The 15313-nt window shown below is 36.4% G+C and overlaps 1 long non-coding RNA gene across 1 annotated transcript in view; it reads left to right on the forward strand.

The window, feature by feature from the left end:
• The window catches only part of LOC141557561 (uncharacterized), a 48752-nt gene extending 35404 nt beyond the window's left edge, over nucleotides 1-13348 (forward strand). Inside the window, exons 2-3 of the long non-coding RNA XR_012486828.1 lie at nucleotides 1988-2156; nucleotides 13223-13348. This is a non-coding gene — a long non-coding RNA (uncharacterized LOC141557561). The remainder of the gene's footprint in view (nucleotides 1-1987; nucleotides 2157-13222) is intronic.
• Nucleotides 13349-15313: the final 1965 nt, after the last annotated feature.

Below are 15313 nucleotides of genomic sequence, written 5' to 3' on the forward strand. Positions count from 1 at the left end.
TCCCCAAGTCTCTCTCTCCTCCTTCTCTCCATCCCTACAGTATTTTATGTTAAAAATTGATTTGTGGGCTTCTTTCATTCTATTTGCCCTAGGAAGGTTTTGTAATTTGCATGGGCACCATAAGTGGAAATAACAGCTCTCCTAAAGAGTGTGGACTTTCTTCAACATTCAAAAAGAACTCATTGAAGGGGTTGGAATTTTTTTGGGGAGGGGTTTAAATTGTTCTTGCTGTTTTTAGCAGAGTATGCTAGATATAAACCTATCTGTGTATTGGAGGAATTGGAAAAGAAGAAATCATAGATTACATGCTATGCTTGGAGACTCCTATTGGAAATTCTGGGCAGTAGCAGTGAAGACCTATGGCGGTGCCAAGAGTAATGGAAAAAGGAGAGGACAGATGTGCAAAAATATTTTTTGAGCCTTAGCAACTGGTTGGGTATGAAGAATCCTAGATCCTAAGCACTAGACCTCCAGGTGGTCAATGTCAGGAAAGAATAAAAGATGCAGGAAACTGTGTCCGGACTGGAAGTAAAAGATATAAGGTATATCTTATACAAGGAACAGGCTGGGCAAAAGAATCTGATGCTGCTCAAGGCAGAGCCAGGGTTGGGCACAGATGGGCAATATGGAAGAAGGTCACCAAAGAGCTGAGCAATGGCAGGAATCAGAAGAGATAGGTAAACCAGAATTAAGGCAAGCTGAAAGAGTGAGCATTCGTGCAGGCAGCAGATCAGAAGCCAGGTACACAGACAAGAAGTCAGAGTAGGCAAATACCAGAGGGCAGAGCAAGGTAGGAGTCCAAAGTCCAGGCAAACAGTCATCAAGCACCAGGATACCTGCTAGAACTGAAGAAGTAAGGCAAAGCAAACAGAAAAACAGATGCCGAACACCAATAATAAGGAAAGACTTTGATAAGCAAGGCAGCTTTTCTACCTCATATACTAGAATAATCATGAGGAGGCAATCCATGGGAGAAAGAAACAGGGGGCAGGCAGCATGGGGTAGGGGATAAGGCACTAAGACTTAGGGTCTGGAAGCCCGGGGTTCACATGCAGCTTAGGGATTCATTAACTTTGTGACTCTTGGCAAATCATTTAACATTTATGTCTCTCAGTTTTCTGCTCTGGAAAATGAAGAAGTCAGATTTTTTTACCTTTTCAGTGGCCAATGATTCTTTTCATCTCTAAATTTATGATCCCATAGTCTGTAATATCATGATCTGAGTGGAAATCTCACTTCTCTCACTATATAATTAATTATCTCTGTGAGTCTTGTTTCACCATAGGGGAGAAAAAAAAAGAAGGGGTTGGAATAGATAGATAGTTGTTTCTAGTTCTAAACTTCTGGTCCTAAGTGGAAATTTGAGTAGGGTAAGTACTGTTCCTTCATGACATAAGCTTCTTCCATTTCTCTATAATTGGAAGCAAGGTAGCATAGTTAATAGAATGCCCAACACAAAGTCAAGAAGACCTAAGTTCAAATTCTGCCTCAGGTATTTTCTGGCTCTGTCACCTCCGGTAGGTCACTCAAACTCTGCCTGCCTCAGTTTCCTTAGCTGTAAAATAGGCAAAATTATCTCACTTTTTTGTGGAAACCAATATATCAAGAAAATGCTTTATAAACCTTAAAGCATAAATAAAATTCTATTAGTAATATTATTATTATTAATTACTACCTATTATTGCCTTTCACTTGAATCATTCCACTAGTAAAAGTTAGGGATATATTACAGTATGATAGAAAAAAGCACTGGCCCAGTCATCATGAAACTTCTATTTGACTCTTGGTTCTGATGCTTAAAAGCCATATCACCTTGATCAAACTGTTTCCCTGAAAAGAGATTTTCAATATATTTGCATTATATACCTCAGAGAGTTGCTATGAAATAAAGACACTATAAATTGCTATGTAAATGTATTTTGTTACTATGATTATTATGATCACTGTTATTATTGTTATTATTTGTAACATGGATTCTCTTTTCCAGGGCTGTTTTTAGTATCCATCAACACAGAGGGAGGACCGCAAAGAATGCATCTTTTTTTCCCTTTGGCTTGGCAACTCAATTGTGTGACTGCACTTGTCCCACACTAATGGAATGGAGCAGTGTTCTAATTAAAAAAGAAAACACATCTTTTCACCAGCAGAGAGCCAAGGTATTGTGCTTCTGTTGTCCTGAAGAAAGCATGTTTTAATTTAAAAAATCCTTTTATAATCCCTCCTTCTGTTCATAGCTTCCCAAGGCTTTTCCTGGCAATAAAAGGATTGTAAAGTTGACAAACAGAGGCAGGGACAAAGAAGTATGGGGAGATAATGCCTTAGTGAATAGGGAGGTATTTGAAGGTGTATTGATCCCACAGCACTTGGAATATGAATGTTCAAAGCCAAAGCTGCCATATAGGTTAATATTTCCATTGTAGAGCATAAGATTCTCTAAGGTGGGAATGTTTTCTTCTGCACAACACTCAAAATGGCACTGGGCATCAGAGAGTCACTTTATGTTAACTAAGGTGAAAGAAGACATTGAATATTACAACATGACATTTTATGTGAGGTGCATATCCTTGAATGAGCTCCCTTCACTTTTCCAACTATCCATCTCTTAGTTGTTCTTCAGGATTCCAATTAAGTCTTACTTCCTTCATGAAGCTTTTGTTGGTGATCCAAATCTGACATTTACTAGACATTTATATTGACATTGACTGTTTTCCTTTGCTTAGAATGCTCTTTTTTTTTCTCTTTTGCCTCTTGTAATCCTCAGCTCCTCTTCAAAGCTCAGCTCAAGGACCATCTCCTCCAAGAGGCCTTCTCTGCTTTCTCCAATTATAATACACTCCCCCAAAACTCAACAACATTATTTTGTATTATATGTATAACACAAGTAAATAGATATATAATACAAAATAGTATTGTTACATATGTGTGCATACATATACATATATAATGCACTATATACTTCCTTGGGGTATTTAAGCCCAGTAAAGGAATATCTGGTTCATAAAGTATGAACATTTTAGTACATAAACTAAATTGTACTTGCATACTTCCAAATTGCTTTCCAAAATGGTTATATTTTATCATTTCACAGATGCATTGAAAATGTGCTAGTATATTGATCATTCTATAACTTCTCCAAGACTGATCATTGTCATTTTGGGAGTAACCTTTGCCACTTTGCAGGATGTGAGATAAAGCTTCATGTTTTCTTCATTAGTGATCTGGAGGTTTCTTTCATGTGTTTGCAAATACCTTGATATTCTTTGGAGAACTACCTGATCTTTATCTATCAGGGAATGGAGATATATATGTGTGACTTAGACAAATCATAATCTCCCTGGGTTTAAATTTCCTTATATGTGAAATAACAGATTGGACTAGATGGACTTTTAGGTCCATTCCTGATCTATGATCCTTTTAGATTATTTCTTTAAATGTTCTATATCATGTCTTATTCCTTCTCTCTTCACAGAGGATCTTTCCTTTTGTTCAGGCGAGAAAACAAATAATATGCCATAATTTTCCTCTTTTCCTTTATTATGCATATCCAAATTCCTTTAAATATTTCCCATTCTTTCCTCATTTGCTCCAGTTACTAATGAAAAAGAGTTCTTACCAAAGACATCACTACACTTTTGCCCTGGGGATAAGGCCCCTTCCCTCCCATGTCCTCTGAGAGTTGGCCCCTTCATTCATCTCTTTTTGTCTTTTTCTTATTTATCATTTCTCTTGTTCTTTCTCATCTGCTTATTCTTCATTGCTGCCTACTTATGTAATATTAGCTAATCATCATAGTTAATCAATCATCTGTCTGGTGCTTTAAGGTTTGCTTAGCACTTTCCATCTGTTACCTTATTGGATCTTCACTACAACCCTGGGAGGGAGGTGCCATGGTTAGCCACTGTGTAGGCTCTAAGTAGGAGATTCATTTTTCAGGAAGCATGGGTATGAGTTTCTTTGTCTACTTTTCTTTTTATCAAAGATTTTTTTATTGATCTTTCCACTCTTTCATAGTTAAACTCTTAGAAAAAGTTATTTTCATAATTTGCCTCCATTTCTTCACTTTCCACTCAACTTTTGTCCCCTTGAAATTTGGGGAACTATTTCACAGATGATAGAGTATTGGACTTAGCAGCAAGAAGTTCTAGGTTTGAATGCTGCTTTGGATGCTCACTAGATATGTAGTTTGGGGCAACTCTCTTAAATTCTCTCAGCCTTGATTGCCACATCTGTAGTGCTTACCAGTAGTGCTTACCTTACGGGATTGCTGTGAGGATTAAATTAGATCATGTAGGCAAAATCCTATGTTAAATTTAAATCTATTTATCTATATACACATATGTGTGTGGTTATGTGTGGGTATATATATACACACACATGTATGCATGTATGCATATATATGGTATTTAGTATATGCATATATATATATTCCCCCCCTTTTTTAATCAATGTTCTTTAACTTATCGAAACTTGTCATTTATTCATCTTCTATTGTTTTTGACACTCTTGACCTCCCCTCCTCCAAAACTTAACTTCCTTTAAGGCTTATCTCATGTGCCACTTCCTAGGAAATTCTTTTTAGATTACCCTTTGTTGACAGTATTCTATTCCTCTTCCTATTATTTTATATTTCCTCATTTTTGTATGTATTATATACCCTTAATAAAATGTGAGTTACTTGAGAGTGGCCATACTTTGGCATTTTGTTTTTGAATGTGAAGCATTTTAGAATGTATTACATATATGACTGTTGTCGTATAGTGCTTATTGTTGATTTGTTAAATAAGGAAACTAGATTTTCAAAAATAATTTAAAAGAACATTTATGCTAATGAACACTTGAAGAGTTCAAAAAGCATGGGAAATCTTATTTAAACTGGTACAGAGTAAAGCATACAGAACTAAGAAAATAATATACATAATACCCAAACAATAGAAATAATAACAATTACAAAACAGAACAAAGCTGAGTGTTGTAATTATGATGACCAATATTGACCTCTAAGAAAAGGTTATAAAATGCATTTTGTTACCTTCATTGAAGAGGTGGGTAAAAATGAGACAGTACAAAAACAGTCAATATGATGGTTAGCCTTGCTGAACTGCTTTCTATTTCTCCTCATATTTATTTTTAATTTTTTGTTAGAAGGGATGACTCATTAGGGAGATCTATTTTGGAAATAAATGTGATATAAAAGCAACAGATACCAATACAATTTTCAAATTTAAGTAAAGATCATCTATGCTCTTGAATATAACATACTGTCAAATATGTGGTGAAACAGATACAGACAACTGATTACATGAAAGTGACAAGCTTTTGTATGGACAAAATTAATAGAATTAGGTTAAGAAACAAAGCTATTTTTAGGGGAAATTATTTGGTATTAAACATCATTGAAAAGGATCTGATAACCAACATAACTGTATAACACAAATACTGTTCCAAAATAATTATACGTAAAAAGATATGAATAAATATATTGAAAAATGGATCCACTTAGAAATATCAGATAAAAATAAAAATTTGTTTTTAGGTTATACAAAAATCTACAAAAATGTAGGTTATATAAAAATAAAAGATTTTTTCAAATAAAAATGTGTTTGAAAGAAATAATTAAAATAATAGACTTTGTTCGGGAGAATCTATACTCACTTAAATAATCCTTGGTGAGAGGATAGGACCATCTACAAAGTTTAATCAGAATTTAAGGTTCCCAACCAAATCACAAGATAATCTATCACTTGATTTATTCTAGGAGTACAAGTACCAACCACCTCCTCCAGATAGAGTTTAAATTTTAAGTTCCCAGTTGATTAGTTTCTCTCAAACTTATAGACAAAGGGGGAAAAAAAGTCTTATTAAGGATTGAAAGGAGAAACGTTCACGGGGAGATGGAGAATATTTCTGTAGGCAAAAAGATAAAGTTAGTGAATCAATGGTGAGTATTCTCTTGAAGACAACTCTAGATTCACCTGCCTGACTTTTTATTCTTCCATTTTACTTTAACTTTTTTTTCTCATTACTTCAATTTTCTCATTCAAACAGAAATTTATAAAGTAAGACACATTTAAATACAGCTTATAGGACCTGGATTCAAATCAAATCTACCATAAAATAGCTATGTGATTTTAGATAAGGCACTTAATCTTCATGGACTTCAATTTCTTCATCTGAATAATGGAGGTTATACTAGTTAATTTCTGACCTCCCTTCTTGCTCTAAGTCCATAATCATAGAAAGTATAAGGCCATTTCCACATACTATCTTATTTGATTCTCATAACTACCCATTGATGTAGGTGATATTATCACTATTTACAAAGATGAGAAATCTATGGCTAAAGGAGTTTAAATGTCTTTCTCAGACTGTGACTGAGATAGGATTTGAAGTCAGGACAAGTTCAAAGCTTTCCTAGTATAAATTAAACATACAGTTAACTCCCTACATAATTAATATATGAACCTCTTTAGGTAGTAAAAAAAACACTCCAAATTATTACACTAAGACAATTACAATTTCTTTGTTCCTCAGTTTCTCAACCCACAAAATGGTAAGAATAAAATTTTAGGAAATCGAGAGCTGAAATGATAAGGACAAAAATGAAGTAGCTGAAGCTGGAAAGTAGAGTTAAGTTCTTTAAAAAAAAATTGGGTAACAGAGAAAGCAAAGGATCAAAGCATGGAGAGAGGAGTGATGGATAAAATGAACTCAGTAACTCCTCCCAGCAAAGAAAGTGAAAAGGGTAGAATTGTATAAAGAAAAGAAAGTAGAACACATTTGAATTAAGTTCCCACGTATCCCAGGCAGGGAAGTCAAGTACTTCTCTAAGTGTTCATTTGTTTTTTACTTAGAGCAAATATCCCATTCCTCTCTGGAACCTGCATGCCTTTTATTTATTTAGTATTCCTCACCCCAGAGCACCTGGCCCAATGTTCCACCCAAAGTTGCCAATCAGTGTTTGTTCAATGAATAGATAGATGAATGAATATTATGAAGAGCCAAAGTTCACCTTCAAGAAGAAAGATTGCCTAGGTCTCTCCTACACCCCTTAGCAGGTGTGTCAATGGCTGGGAATAGAGGTGTGTCAATGAGTCTAGGAGAAAGAAAAGAGCAAGTTCGGCTGCCATTGGGGCACCTGCTGCTGTGTCTGAGTGATAAATTAATATGAAGAAAGCCATAGGTATTTCTATATCTATTATCTGGCTACTGAAGGAATATGCATTAATAGGAAGTAACAAGATATAATGAAAAGAGCACTGGATATGGAACCAAATGATTCAAGTTCAAGTCCCTACTCTGAAAGCTACTAATTGTAACTACTCAATGAGTCACTTAATCTCCCCAGTCATGTTTCCTCATTTGTAAAATGAGGGAGTTGGGCTAGATGGCTTCTGTGGTCCCTTCTAGCTCTCTCTAAAATATTCTATCTCTTATCCCTTTCCACTGGTTCCATATTCCTGGAATATTTTGCTTTTTCACCTGTACCTCTTGGAATTTCTGATTCCCTCCCTGAGATTCGACTCAAGAGCTACATTTGGTGGGAAATCATCTTTCTTTATTGTTCCTTGTCCTCTCTTCCCAACCTCTTAGTACCTTTTCTTCCTCTAAGTTACTCTAGTTGACCTCTAGGTAACTTTGTATATACTCTGTATATATTTTGTATATATCCATACATGTTCATATTCTCTCCCCCACTAACATATATTGAAAACTCCTTGAGGATAGGGACTTTTAACATCCTCACCTTTGTATCACCAATACTAAGCACAGTGTTTCATGTGTTGTAGGCACTTTATAAATGCTTGTTAATTCATTGATTCAATCCTCTGTACCTATAATCTATGTCACTGGCTTTTGCAGAGTTAGATGGTACTTTAGAAGACAATGTATATGAATCTGTGTGGACATACATATGCATGCATACATTAACACAGTAGAAATTAGCATCACCATTTATCATCATCCTGTGTTTACCTTTGCTAATGGAAATCTTGGCTTATGGAGCAATTCTGTCACCTTGATAATTCTTTGTTCTCCAGCTGTTTCTCCTCACTCTCAGGAGAATCCTTTCTTTCATGCTAGCTACTCCCAGGAGAGAGAGCAAAACTTAATTCATAAGTCCACAAGCCCTGCCAACCAATGACAAATTGCATCCTTGCCCCTATTCAAACCAATGGGATGTCTGGCATTCTCCCACATGAGCACAATCAAGGAATGGTTGTATTAAACACAGACTTGTGAGTGAGTGAGTGTGTGTGTGTGTGTATGTGTGTGTGTGTGTCTCTCTCTGTGTCTGTGTCTGTCTGTCTGTGTCTGTCTGTCTGTCTGTGTCTGTCTGTCTGTCTGTGTCTGTCTGTCTCTCTCTCTCTCTCTCTCTCTCTCTCTCTCTCTCTCTCTCTCTCTCTCTCTCTCTCTCTCTCTCTCTCTCTCTCTCTCTCTTCCCCTTCTTTCTTCCCTCTCCCTGAGCAAAATGTTGCCACTCCAAGAATCTTAAATGGAAAATAGCATTAAATGAGATGAACTATAATCCCATTCTCACTGGTTGTTCTCTCATTCCCCCTACAGAGATAAAGATATAAATATGGTATCAAAGAATATCATAATCAAAATACCTTGGTTAGGTGTTTGGTTCTGCAGGTAATGTTATGTTGAGTGTTTGAGACAAATTCCAACCTCCTAAGTGCTGATCAGGTGCCATGTGACTTTCAGAGGAGGAAGAAGTACCCAGTAGAGAACCCCACTCTTAAGTAAGAGAATATTTGGCTCAGGTTCCTGAGGTAGTCTGGGGGCTGATGTCAGCACTTCTAAGCCCTGATGCTGCAGAAAGGGTGCTCAGCAGGTGTATTCAAGCTGCCAAGGTTGCACCCTGCCTGAAGAATGTCACAGGTCAACTGTGTTAATCAAAGGCAGTGGCTGCAGGCCCACTAGGCAGCAAAGACTATAAATAAACAAAGGAAAGGTCTCTTTGCTGACAATTATGGTCTCCTCTATATCTTTTCTCTTACCCCCTCGACTCCTTCATCAGCCTGCTGACTGGCTTCCCAATATATGGCAGTGAGCTGGGAACTGTGAATAATGGCTTTGGGGTACTGTGTGGTGGTTGTGTCATTGTGTCAAAACTGGTGTGACTGTCTGATATCCTGTCCTTTGGATAGACTTCTTTTATTCTTGTCCCTTGGAGAACACAATTTCCTAGCATGATAACAAGAAAGTAAGTTTTCCTATGACATTATTTCATTAGCAAGACTAACAAGTTTACTGAAAGTAAGTGAATGGTGCCAAAACTTCTAATAGACTTGTGACTGAGACATGAGCAATTTTGTGGTTCCATTTTGCCCAGAAGGAGGGTATTCCCTGGTGGTTGACTTAGGAAGAGTAAAAATTTCTGACTTAAATCTCAGAGTATGAGATGAAGAGTAGAAAAGAGGATCTTATAATTAGGCAGAAAACACATCAACTATATAATATGCTTTTATGGTTTCTTAAGTGTCTTCCTCCAAACTCTGCCATACAACCATGATTTTCTTCTATGTGGAGTGAAATTTCTGCTATTAAAGTCATTCTTTGGGGGCAAACAACAAAAGCTGGGGTGTTGTCTCTATATGACCACTATAAAAATTCGCATTACCTGGTATAGCAGGGCACCTGCTGTGTTATCCAGCCAGGGTGCCTTTCGCAAGACTAAGAAAGTCTCTTAGGCTCTAAGTAGGGACTGACCTGGTCAGAAGCTAGATGGAAGTGTGCACTCACCATCAAATGAACTTCTTTAAAAGGCTCGGCTACATTCTTGTTATCTGTACTCCATTTCTCCTGCCTCTTTGATCCTGGTTTTCAGCTGCTCACCCAGCAAATGGCCTGAACTATTTCCACCATTTAGCATAAAGTCTTCATTCATTAGGATGCTCTACAAACACATTCCATTGTGTTCTTTCAGGCAGCTTTCCTTTGAATTCAAGAGCACAGTGCAAAGGGCACTGTGGATTTATATACTGTATTACCTGTATTAGGAAGAATGCTGTGAAGCATCTATCATCCGCCAGCCTCGAAAGCTTTATCATATACAAATGATTCACTCTCGACTTAAAAGTTGAAGTAGATTGAGTATCTTTTTTAACCTGAGGGAGAGAGAGTTCCTTAATGTGGCGGGAGCTTTATGGCAGAAAGTTGTATTAATGACCAGACTTCAGCGCTTATCAGGAATAGGTCATATAATCCCTTCCCGGAATTACATGCTGGCCAGTTCAGATAAATAAAGCAGATCTGTGCCATTCATAATCCGAAATGTTAACAATTAATTTTCCAGCTCAATCCTGAAAGGCACTAGAAATCTAAATCACTAGACCCAGACAGGCCTTGCTTGCTCTGTGGATTTCTCATGAGTCAAAATTTAAACCTCAGAACTTGTAACTAACTCTTGTCAAGACACAGCTGACTTAGGCAATCAAGATAACAATATTCAGCAATAGCCTGCGTGAAACATACTCAGAGTATGAATTAATAAGTCAGCTGACACCAGGCCCCAGATGTTTCCGATTCTGGCAATGTGCCCTAAGTGATGATAAGCAGATTTACATACTTAACTAATATGTTTATTTAAAGGAAATTTCCCAATCCAAAATAACATCCAGATTTCTTATTTGGCATCAGATCAAAAGACATCCTATCAAAAAGGACAGGATCCAGGATAAACCTTTTCAACATCTGCTTAAAACTAAACAACAGATTTGATGGTTTTGGTAAAACTTAATTGCAGACAAATTTCACCGCATCCTATATAAATATATTTCTTCATGTCTCTAGGATGGTTTTGACCTCGTCAATTTACATGTTCACACAGCACAGTGTTGTTCCCACATTGGTTCTGACAGTTCAGACCATAGGAGCATTTCAGATCTATGGTATTCCCCCTTCTTCTTCCTTGAAATGCATCAGAGACTTTCTTAAGCTCTTTCAGTGAAACATCTAGTTAAAAGCAGCAAGATATAAACCAATACCAGGATGATACAGAAAATGAAAATCCATTACTCTCCTAAGAAGTCGCTTAATTTTTCCAAGTTATAATATATTATTTAGATTTTATATATACGTTTGTATATACATATATAGACATACATTTTTATGTGTGTGTGTGTGTGTACCAATCATTCCCAAATATTGATAGCACATATTACCACCCTCGTCACAAAAACTAAAGTGTACCTTGGAACAAAATAGTTATGGGGAAAAAATAATATATTGACTATATCTGACAGTGTATGCAATGTACTATACCCATAATTCCCAATGCAGTACTCAATAAATCCAAAAACATAAATTTTCCAGAGAAAGGACTGCTTATTTTATAAGGATTGCTAGGAAAACCAGAAAACAATTCAGTGGAAATTGGAGTTAGAGTAGCATCTTATACCATATATCACAATGACTTCTAAATAGGTAGAAGATCTAAACATAAAAGGTTACACCCTAAAGGAGAATGGAAGCAGCTGGATTGCTCAATGGATAGAGCACTGGAATCAGGAAGACCTGAGGTCAAATGTGACTTCAGACACTCATTAGCAATATGACCCTGTGCAATTCACTTAAACTCTGATAGCCTAATCCACTGGAGAAGGAAGTTGTAAATCACTCCTGTATCTTTGTCAAGAAAAACTCATTTGGGGTAACAAAGAGTTGGACTGACTGAATAACTGCAAAACAACAGCATAGGAAAATGAAAGAAAATACCATTCAGAACTTCAAAAAGTTCACTTAATGGTGAGTAGATACTTCCGTTTAGCTTTCAAACCTAAAACTTTTTTTCCTAAAAGTAAAATTCAATAAAGATGTATAATTATCCCCATTTCACATATGAGGAAATGGAGGCTTCCAGGGGTTAACTGAGGTAAATGCTCATAGTCACACAGCTAGTAAACAGCCATCCAAATTTAAAAGCAGGTGTCTGTCTATTTTAAATCTAATATCAATTATTCCTATTATACTATGTTACCTCTAATTAAAGTAACAATTCACATTATATGGTGTTTTACTATTTACTAAGCCTCTTACATCCATTATCTCAGTTGATCTTTCCAAGGCCATGATATAGATAAGGTAGACATTTATAGATAAGGTACCAGAGATTCACAGAAGTCAATCATCATCAAGATGGAACTTAGTGACCATAGAATAATATTAACATATTTGAATAGGCAGTTAGGTGGTACAGTAGATAGAGTACTGGACTGGGAGCCAGGATGATTTGACTTCAAATCTGTCCCCAGACACTAGCTATGTGACTGTGGGGAAAAATCACTTAATCTCAGCCTCAGTTTCTTCATCTTTGAAATGAGAATAAGAATAGAATCTACCTCATGAAGAGAACCTTATGAGAATCAAATGAAACAACATATGGGAAGTGTTTCACAAACATCAAATGCTGTATAAATGCTAGCTATTATTTCCTTGTAACAACCTTATAAGATGGCTAGTAGACGTATCAGTATTCCCGTTTTATAGGTAAGAAAACTGAAGTTCTGAGAGTTTAAATGACTTTCCTATAGTCACAAAGTTAGTGTCTGCAATGGAATTGGACTCAGGCCTCCCAATTTAAAGTCCAATGGTTTATCTACTTGACTATGAAGCCTGTCAAAGAAAGTTCTGAAGAGAAGCAGTAGGAGAATCAAGACAAGGAAATATCAATAGATAATTGGATTTTTCTTATTTCCTTGATTGTCCTTGCATCTTGCCTGGTACTATCTGCTAATAATTTTCCCTCTCCCTCTCAAATGGGCTAGACAGCCTAATATTCAAAAGAGGAAAGTTTCTAAAGAAGAAAGCAAGAATATGCTGTGTGTAGAAACTGAGTTTCATTTTGTGATTCAACTGCTTCTATCTGCCAAATGAATTAAGGCCCCTCCAACCACACCACACACACACACACACACACACACACACACACACACACACACACACACACACACATACACACACACTCAATAGCAAGATGAAATGAAACAGGGAGGTCTCATTATATCTATCTCATTAATAGGCAGTTTGTTGCAGAAATTATCCATCAGTTGTCCAAGAGAGCTATATTCTCCTCCCCCCCCCCAAAAAAGTATAATGTATAATGGAACTTCCTTTAAAAAAGTATGGAGGGCAAGTAGAATTCTGTTGTGACTTGTGAATGCAATTATCTGGTGATATCTACTTGTCTGGATTCCCCTTGTTTTTTTCTTTTCAGAACCTTCTTTGATAGCATCATGGTGAAATGGATAAACCACTGGATTTTGAATGGCCTGAATCCCAACTCCATTGGAGACACTAACTATGTAACCATAGGAAAATCTTTAATTTCTTAGAACTTCAGTTTCCTCACTTATGAAATGGGGATAGTGATACTTCTACTACCCACTTCACAGGTGAGTAATAATATTAATATTAATAATGGGAATAATAATAGAGAACATGTGGCATATGTTCCTGCCAGAATCATACAACTTCTAAGAAAGTGCAAGTTGGTCTGTGTCCTAGATGAAAAAGTGAAAGGTTTATAGGAATGTATCTTTGTTCCTCAAATTATTAAAGAGAAAAGAGTGATTTTTTAAAAAAAGAACTCAAGAAGTGCAGCAAAGAAGAAACAAAAAAGAAAGATGATATAAACAGGAAAATGTCAGATGGTTGTAAAGAGAAAGTATGACACAGAGAAAGAAAGAAGGAAGAATCACCTGGCCTTTGGAGCCATGGAAGAGGTATGTGTTTGTTCCTAGAAGCAGCAAATGGACCATCTGTGGAGGAAACAACTTCTTGGATTCTAGGTTGCTCCACAGGTTCCATAAAGGGAGAAATTATCCAATAATTGTCAGAGGAAGAGGCCAATAGTGATGATTGGTGACCCCTTGCTGAAAGGTACCGAGTTAGATCTGTGGATCTAACAAAAAACAATAGAATAGTCTTCTTCTTTATAAGGTTATGTATCCATGGCATGACAGAGAGCCTCTTGAGAAGTGTTAAACCTGACAGTCTCTAACCAATTGTGTTGATTCATGGAAGGACAAGTGATACCAGTAGAAGGAACTAAGAAAGAGCTAATAAAGTTTTTAAAGTTCTTGAGGGAAAAAAATAAAATAGAAGACCTTGGAGATATAGGCAGCTAGGTGACATGGGAGATAAAGTACTGGGCTTGAAGTCAAGAATATCTAACACCAAATCCAATCTCAGAATCTTACTACTTGTATAATGCTGGGGAAGTCACTTAACTTCTGTCTTTACTGACAAGTTTCCTCATCTATAAAATAGGAAGGACCATAACAACACCAACTTCGCAAGATTTTTCCAAGGTCAAATGAGATAATTTATATAAAGCCTTTGTAAAACTAAAATCATTATATAAACATGTTACTATTATCATCATGAATTGGGGAGGGGGGGGCAAAAGAGGTAATTTTCCTAAAACACAGGTCTGACCATATGACTCTATAAACTTCAGGGGCTCCCTATTACCTTCAAAATCAAATATAAAATATTGTTTGATGTCAGAACTCTTCACAATTTGGCCCCACCCTACTTTTCCAGTCTTCCTCAGGTCCTTTGATCCTGAGACACCAGTTTCCTTGGTGTTCCTTGCACTTGATATTCCATATCCCAACTCTGTACTTTCACTGGATACTTAAAATGATTTTTTTTCTTCTCTCCCCCACTCCCACTTTACAAATCCTGCTTTTCCTAGATTCCTTTAAGACTTAGCTCATATCCCACTTTCTACAGGTAGTCTTTCCCACAGTATCCTACTGCTCCCTCCTAAAAAATGTATGATTATCTTGAAGTTGAGTGGGTGAAAGTCAAGAAAAAAACCTAAAGGAATAAACAAATAGAAAGAAAGAACTAAAAATTAGTGATTAAGTGATACAGTGGCTAGAGTGTCAGCCCTGGAGTCAAGAGGACTTGCATTCAAATCCAACCTCAGACATGTAACTAAATGTATGAACCTGCCAAGTCATTTAACCTAAATTTATAAAATGAGCTAGAGAAGAAAATGGTAAATCACTCTAGTATCTTTGCCAAGAAAACTTAATTTGAAGTCACAAAGAAACCGACACAACTAACAGACTAAACAACAACAAAAAGTGGATTGTGTGTCTAAGGCTATAACTGAATTAAGTTCTAATTTAGGCATTACCAATAGCATTTTTTTTTCTGCCCCATCCTGAATCAGGTTAAGGATTAGTTGACTGACCTTATGGAAGCAATGAAGGAGAATGGAAGAATAAATATGTCCACTCTTCTTTTTCTTGAATCTTAGAGGAAAATTTAATGTCCTTCTGAAAATGAAATA

This window comes from Sminthopsis crassicaudata, chromosome 2 (genome assembly GCF_048593235.1).
Source record: "Sminthopsis crassicaudata isolate SCR6 chromosome 2, ASM4859323v1, whole genome shotgun sequence".
NCBI lineage: Eukaryota > Metazoa > Chordata > Mammalia > Dasyuromorphia > Dasyuridae > Sminthopsis > Sminthopsis crassicaudata.